The following is a 9,017-nucleotide window of genomic DNA, read 5'->3' on the forward strand; positions in this document are numbered from 1 at the left end:
TTGTGATGACTCGGCCAGTCGTCTCATGAGTTACCACTCCGTTTCCCCCATTCCTGCTTCTTTATCCATGTTTTGTGGTATCGGGTTGGTCGGATCGAGTACGGAATGATTTTGGTAAGGTTTGAGACACTTAGTCTCTTTTAAGGAAGTTTAAGTTGGAAAAGTCAACCGGATGTTGACTTATGTGTTAGAGGGCTCGGATGTGAGTTCTGATGGTTCGGTTAGCTTCGGAAGGTGATTTATGACTTGGGAGAGTGATCGGAATGAGTTTTGGAGGTTTGGAGTAGTTTTAGGCTTGAATTGCCGAAGTTGATATTTTGGCGATTTCTGGTTGATAGGCGAGATTTTTATATAGGGGCCGGAATAGAATTTCGAGAGTTGCAGCAGTTTCGTTGGGTCAGGTGGGATGTGTGTGCAAAATTTCAGATTATTCGGACGTGGTTTGGTTGGATTTTTGATCAAAAGCGAATTTCGGAAGATTTTAGAAACTTAGGCTTGAATTTGATGTGTTTTTGTTGAATTGATGTTGTTTGAAGTGTTTTGATGATTGGAACAAGTTTGAATAAGGTATTGGGTCATGTTGGTGCTTTTGGTTGAGGTCCCGGGGGCCTCGGGGTGATTTCAGATGGTTGACGAGGAAATAAGATGTTTGTGGAAGCTGCAGATTTTTTGCTTCTGGTATTTCCACACCTGCGGATTGGGGACCGCAGGTGCGATGCCGCAGGTGCAAGGGAGGAAGCCGCAGATGCGAAATGGGGCTGGCGAGTAGTTACCGCAGAAGCGATCAAGATGGCTGCATCTGCGAAGCCGCATATGCGGAAGTTCTATCGCATATGCGATTTTGGGTCTTAAGTGAAGAACTGCAGAAGCGGTGGTTTGGCCGCAAATGTGGTACCGCAGAAGCGGGTCTTGGACAGCAGATGCGGAAAGGCCTGGGCAGAACATATAAGTTATTTCATTTCGCGAATTTGGGTTATTTCACCATTTTTGACTTCGGCCTTGGAGCTTTTTGGGCGATTTGAGAGAGGGATTTCAAGAGAACTTCATTGAGGTAAGGATTTTGGGCCTAAAACTCATTCCTATGCTATTATTTCATGGATTAGAGCTAGAATTTATTGCAATTAAGGGTGAAATTTGGGGTAAGCTAGGGTTTAGGATTGGAGACCTATGATTGAGGTTATGATGGGCCATTTGAGGTCGGATTTCTGAGTTTTTGATATGTATGAACTCGTGGGAAGATAAGGAATCTATTGGTGTAAAAAATTTTGAATTTCGAGACGTGGTCCCGTGGGTCGGGTTTTGGTAATTTCGGGATTTGTGTCCTTTATTGATTGTTTTTGCTTGGGTTTTGTTCCCTTAGCATATTTTGATGCCCTCGTTCTAATTTTGGATAGATTCGACCCATGTGGAGGCCGATTCGAGGGGTAAGGGCATCGCGAGCTAGAGATTTAGCCGGTTCGGGGTGAGTAATGATTGTAAATGATGTTCTGAGGGTTTGAAACCCCTGATTGCACATCGTAGTGCTATATTGAGGTGACACACACGCTTGATGACGAGAGTGGGGTCATACACTATTGGGGATTGTGACTTGGTCCGTCCCGATTGATGATTTTACCGCGTATTTAATTGAAAACTATTTGCTATCATTATTTGGGCTGAATGCCATATTTGGGCCTAGTCCCAACTATTTGAACCCTTCGGGGCTTTTTATTGATATTTCCTTACTGTATTGACTTGAACTCAGTCATGTTATTTTCCACTGTTTTCATACTCGGCCATGTATACTCAGTTCTAAGACTTAAATGATATTTTAAATGATGTTTGGGTTGAGAAGACACTGTTTTACTATTGCCCGATGGGCGTGTGAGGATTTTTGACTGAGTAAGGCCGAGGGCCTATATTGTGAGGAAACACTGATACTGGTTTGAGGTCGAGGGCCTGAGATATGTACACCACGAGGTGGCTTGATTGGTATGACGCCGAGGGCCTAGTTTTGATGCCATGAGATGGCTTGTTATTGCGCTTTGACCGTAAGGGCCCCTCTAGGAGTCTGCACACCCCCAGTGAGCACGGGTACCCATGGTGATGTGAGGTTGAGCCCGATGAGCTGGTATTATTCTGAGATGTTGCCTAAGGGGCAGATTTGTTGACACTGTGCCCGAGGGGCGAACTTCTTATTTTTACCTTAATTACCTGTCAATTACTTGTTTACTTGTTGAAAGAGGATTTTACTTGACTTTTCGCTGATTTACTGGTTTAATTGATTTTACTGCTTCATTATAGATTGTCTTGTACTTTACGTGTTTTCGTACTTTCAGTCGTCATTTATATTTATAACTCACTGAGTTGGAGTACTCACTTTACTCCCTGCACCCTGTGTGCAGATTGAAGCGTAGCTGGTTCCGCTCCCGAGTGCTGATTCCTCCAGTTTCAGGCGGGCGTTCGGAGATTACGAGGTAGCTGTTGACGTCCGCAGTCCCGTGTCTCTATTCCTCTATTGCTTCTTTTCTTTTCCTTTTAGAAATTTGTACGAGTCTATGGTTCTTAGCGGGATTGTATACTGACTTATAGATGCTCACGACTAGTGACACCCCGGTTAGGACTGTGTATGGGTATTCTTCCGCGTATTTATGTTATTATCGGTTATTTCGAACTTATTCTTATCATGTTTAGCCTGTTCTTATATGCTTATATGTTAAAAATTGGAAAATAAAAAGTGCCGACTGGCCTTGTCTTCACAAAAGGTTTCATCACGACCGGGTTCGGGGTTAGGGTCGTGACAATAATGAAGTTTTTAATGTAATCGCGCTACTTTGTTGGGCAGGGTGTTGATTTGTGGATGCAGGTAGATATTTATATGAGTTAGGATACTTCGATCTCCTCTAAATAGCATTTGGTGAGCCCATTTTATGTTTGTGGTGGCTAGAGACAGAGTCAGGATTTGAAGCTTATGGGCTCGGAATTTTTGTCATTTTGAGTCACTGGGTTCAAAAACAATAATTTGTACATGTTTAATTGATTTCTTAAGAAAAATACAGAGTATGAACCAAAATTATTAAGTTCGACCGAACTCGCAGCTTATGCATGGATTATGTTGTATGTCTTGATAGGATGGTTTACGCGATGGTAAGTTTAAGGCATTAGGTGTTGATCATGTTCCTCCAGTTTTAGAGCATGTTAGTCCCTTACAATCATTCTCATCAGTAATGAAAAGTTTGATGTCTTTTTGAAGTAGAGTTTTCAGTAAGCTTTAACATAGTGTATACAGTTAAAATTACATGCCTTCGATTTACAGGCTCGACGAATCATTCTAGGCCCAAGTCCGGGGGAGGTCGAGTTCGAGACCAGTGGACCATGCTCGAGCTCGAAGACATGGTGCAATGCTCTGAGATAGGAGTTCGAGGAATATCAAGGCCAAGCATGCTCGACCCCGAAACCTAAATAATGAGTTTTGAGACTCAAAATACCTTTATACAGTTAAAAAAGTTACCTTTCTAACTGACACGCAGTATTATACTGCATTTTTAGTTTAACGGAATTGTAGCCGTTAAAGGAAAGCGCAGTATAATACTGCATTTTAGTAAGCAGCCCCTCCTCCATTAAAATAGTCCAGCAGCGGTCCCCCCTCGATTTAAAAAAAAAACTTGAGTGGACCCCACCTATCACACAAAAAGTGAAGATTGTAGGTCCCTCATACAACCCAAGCCTTCGATTGTTGTGGTATCCTTGTTTCGGGCTCAAAATTTCAACTTTCCGACATTTCTAAAAATATAAATCGAGGTATTTCGATTTAGTTTATGTCGAAACTCGTATAACTATGCATATTTGTTTTCTTGATTGTGTTTCCATGTTGTTTTATGTTTTGTTTGCGATTAAATTTGTATGTTATTTTTATCCGAATTAAATTATTAGTGTTTAAAAAAAATAGTTAAAAGTTGAGAAATAATTTTTATTGTTAATAAAAATGTTCATAAATTTCTTTTACTGTTTTGTACGTAATTTCGTGAATGTTATGTTCATATGTTTGTTGTTTTTATTTAGTTTAGATTATTTATTTGCTTAAAGAATAGTGCCCTTTTAGTGTAGTAAAATATAGAGCCTTTTAGCGTAGTAAAATACAGAGCCTTTTAGAGTAGAATCTCTGTAGTTTAAGTATCTATTAACTACAAACTCTATCCAATTACACTTTAAAAAAATTATTTATTTAATTTATTAAAGAAACACACAGAACTAACAAATTAATATATGCTGTCAAATTAAATATCCAGCGTGGAACTCATAGGGGTATATACTCTTTCCAATTAGAATTAATTATTTAATTTATAAAACTAACAAGATTGTAAAAATATTGAAAATTGACACACATAAGAATTCAGGATAGCTTGAGGCTACTGGGCCTCAAATATCGAGCTTGGAACCCACAGATATATACTCTGTCTAGTTAAATAATTAAATGTTAATTATTATAACACAAACAAAATTGTAAAAATATTAAAATTGACACACATAAGAATTCATGATAGCTTGGTGATACCGGGCTTCAAATATCGAGCCTGTAACCCATAGATATATACTCTGTCCAGTTAAATAATTAAATATTAATTATTATAACACAAACAAAATTATAAAAATATTGAAATTGACACACATAAGAATTCAGGATAGCTTGGTGCTACTGGGCCTCAAATATCGAGCCTGTAATCCATAGATATATACTATGTCCAATTAAATAATTAAATATTAATTATTATAACACAAACAAAATTGTAAAAATATTAAAATTGACACACATAAGAATTCAGGATAGTTTGGTGCTACTGGGCCTCAAATATCGAGCCTGGAACCCATAGATATATAATGTGTCCAATTAAATAATTAAACATTAATTATTATAACACTAACACACAATTAATATAGTTTAATTTACAGTAGACGACATGGACGTGCCGCCTGTGCATCCTGGACCTTTCTCAGATCAGATATTAGTGTTACGGGGCGATCATAGGTCCCCCTACGTATGGGAGGGAGAGCTAGTGGAGCAGACTCTCCGCGCCAGGAGAGTGGACGACGTGTGGGACTTTCTGAGGGAGAGAGCTTTCCATTCCTGCGTAATCCAGCGCCAACGTGATACAGGCTTCTATAGGATTTTTGAGATTGGGCGGCTGCAGCTCGACTGGTCTCTGATCACGGCGTTGATAGAGCGGTGGCGATTGGAGATGCACACTTTTCACCTGCCCATTGGCGAGGCAACCATCACGCTTCAGGATGTTCAGGTTTTATATGGGCTGCCTGCTGATGGACTAGCCGTTGCACTGCCTCAGTATATGAGATCTATGACGCGTGCTCAGTATTTGGACTTGCTGCAGCAGTTTACTGGTTTCAGGCCACAGGGTGAGGATGCAGCTTCAGGGGGCAGTCGCATTTCTGTGATAGCTATTAGATAGCATTTGGAGGCATTTCACCCCGACATCACCAGCAAGACAGATGATCTACATATTCGCCGGTACACGAGGTTGGCATTGCTCCTTCTTTTTGGGGTGTCTTGTTCCCGAACACTTCGGGAAATCTAGTGGGTATGCGATTTCTACATCATCTTCAGCAGCTAGATAAGTTACCCCAGTACAGCTGGGGTGCTGCTGTTCTCGCTTACCTGTACAGGAGTATGTGCCGGGCTAGCATGGGCACCCAGAGCGACGTATGTGGTTTTCTGCCGCTTCTACAGGTGACAACATATTCGAATACTCTGTTCATTCTATATAGTCAAAATGACTCTTAAATTTTACGTGACCTTGTATGTTAGGTTTGGGCATGGGAGCGGTTCCTGCCGTTGCAGCCACCTCTACCACCATTACCTCCGGATGTAGCACCTCCGTTTCTCCCTCTAGCTAGGAGGTAGGTTCTCCGGCGTGGAAACTACCGAGCCATTGATGCTCATCATAACCTCCCCCTTGTCAGGGATGTGTTGGATATGCTGGAGGCCGCACAGGTAAATATGTACCTAAACTTACTTGTTATAAATTCACTTGTGTTGCGCATACTGACTTTTATGTTATTATTTGATAGTTCATCTGGACGCCATACAACGACGACTTGATAGCNATATGAGAACTCCATCTCCCTTCCTAAACCACAAATATCTACGACTCCACTAGTCAAGAACTCTCCATCAATCCCATCAAGAAGAGAAATCATTACACATTCCATGCTTCGCATGCCCATAGGCAATTTATACGTCTCTAAACCACAGTAAAACTTATCAAGAACTCTCCCCCAATTCCATTGCACAAGCTAAATTGCCAGGACTAAATCCTTCTACCCGAACCAAGCTAAGCAAGCTGTCAAAACTCAAGAGCCTTGTTGCACAATACCTGTAAAAGCCCATTACCTCGAACACATACGAAGAATTAATCACATCCTTACCATACCGATTCGGTCTACTATCAAGCTATTCCATCTATCTAATTTCCCTTTTAGATTCATCATCCACTTGATATTTCTCCCTCGCTGTAGCATTACAATGCCTCAATCCAAGCTTACCACACGAGACTCGAACATAAGACCACACTGTCTAAGACCCATAGGCCACTAAATACTCTCTCAATTGTTTCCTAGAAATACCACATTCCAGATACTTCACTCTGAGTACTTTCTGCGAATCTAAATTTGCTTCCTTTACTTTCCAGGTATCGACACATAGGATCCCATGATCAACATAAAAATACCACAAGTCTTGATATTTTCTATTGAAAACACTGTCTTTAGTCACATACACCACCTTAAAACACCTGAGTGCTACATGTAGATTCTTGAACACATTAAAACCATTCTTGAGAGTCATTCTCTCTTATTCATCTGCAAATTACCCGATTTGACGAACAGAACCACTCGTGCTTTATTGACACTCCGATATCGTAAAATGAGTCTCTCATCCCAATACCACCAAGCACTTCCTGCTCTATGCACCGAGCATCCTCTACCAACAACAACTCTAGACATTCCGTAATTCTCATACCCTATGGAACATAATATAACCTTTGTCGAAATTTTGCTTCACTCGTGCCATCCTCGGCTCAATCTGTGTAACTAGAACTAACTCGCCAGCATACCTCGAGACGTACCCAACATAGCACATAACCGTGCAATCAGCTAATCAATAGCAACCTCCCCAACTTGGCTCGAAGCCATATATCAAGACACACTTAACAACTCATAACACTTTTACTCTAATGATGCCATAATGTCATAGTGAGATTAAACTCAAATCATCTACAAGTTTGTGAAGACACAGATCATCTAGTACTGAAATCCTCTACAACCCTCGCATTTATCCCCACATCAACTGAGTCCACTCTCTTAAGCGACCCGAATTTTTAAATTTCAACACATACCCTTCAATTACACATGAGATCTTCTAACATACACGTAAGGACCATACCACTCAAGAACACTCCGCAGGAGATGACCCCTGCTTCGCCTCAATTTAGTACTTCAGCATACCTTTCACCATCATATACGTTACTCAGTCATTAGTCTTCCTGAGTCTGAACTCATACCGCCACACGTATTGTACTTTACTTTCCAACTAGGAGATACGAAAATATTCTTCACGCGCCCATAATTCGGGCTACACATCAATACACAATAGGAGTCGAATCACTTAACAGTTCATCTATTATCCTGCAGACTTCTTCGTCACTACCAAGTCATATAATTACATCTCGCAGTACTAACATACTCATCACATGAATACCAAACCGCCATTCCGGCTAATAGGGACAATACTGAACATATAAGTTCAAAACACTGGCTCACACAATCAGCACCTCGGTGCTCAAGCCATAGGCAAGGATCCAGCCTCAAGTCCTCCAGACTGGCCCAACATACTCACGAAGATAACATCTTGCCCCTCGATCGGGGAATCACAAACCATCAAGGCACATATAATACTGAGCGCTCACGTGCGCATACAGACGTGTGGAAGGAATTTCAAGGGTTATATCTCAAGCTGAATCAAGTACGCACGATAAGAATTCCAAGAATGGGAAGTTTTCCTAAAGGTTCTGCAGCCTCTCGAGGATAAATACAAACGTGTCCGTACCGATCCGCGAGACTCTACTAAACCTGATCATGACTCGTGAGACCTAGTAACCTAGGCTCTGATACCAACTTGTCATGACCCAATTCCCATACCCGGTCGTGATGACGCCTCTCGTGAAGACAAGGTCAGCCAACTAACCCAAATCCTTTCGCTAACAATTATTAAACATAAATGAATAGAAGATACAACTTAATGGCATTAGAAATTGTTAATTACTACCCGACCGGGGTGTCACAAGTCACGAGCATCTAAGGAAACCTTAACACAACTACAGGCCAATAAATATATACAAATAAAATTTCTGGAAAACAAAAGACAACATCTGGTGCCGCAAACGCTGGCGGTCACCTTGCTCAGCTACAATAACAATACCTTCAATCCGCTAATAACCCGCTACCGGGTGAACGATACCTGCAACTGCACGCGAGGTGCAGGGAGTAAAGTGAGTACTTCCAACTCAGTGAGTAATAAACATATATAATGGCTGAAAGTAAGAAATTCCGAAATATTACAATATAAAGCTATAATCAGTGATTCAGCACATAAAACGCTGGAACAACAACAATACCAGGACAAGTAAGACAAATAGGTATAAATGCATGAATGCAATGCAATGCACATGACCGCTGCGGCGCGCAGCCCGATCCATTTGGGTACCCGCGCTCACTGTGGGGGTTCAGACTCCGGAGGGGCTCCTACAGCCCAAGCGCAATATCATCGTAACATTCGCTGCAGCGTGCAGCCCGATCCACACTCAGTCCAGATATATATATATATATATATATGTATATATATATATATATATGCATGCAAGCCACTCGGGCACAGTCAAATTGTTCTATTTTTTTAGTTTCTAATTATTAGGTAATTATAGAGCTAAGTAGTTTAACCTTTATTTATTTACTAACATTTCGAGGCT

This window comes from Nicotiana attenuata, unplaced genomic scaffold (genome assembly GCF_001879085.1).
Source record: "Nicotiana attenuata strain UT unplaced genomic scaffold, NIATTr2, whole genome shotgun sequence".
NCBI classification, from domain to species: Eukaryota; Viridiplantae; Streptophyta; class Magnoliopsida; order Solanales; family Solanaceae; genus Nicotiana; species Nicotiana attenuata.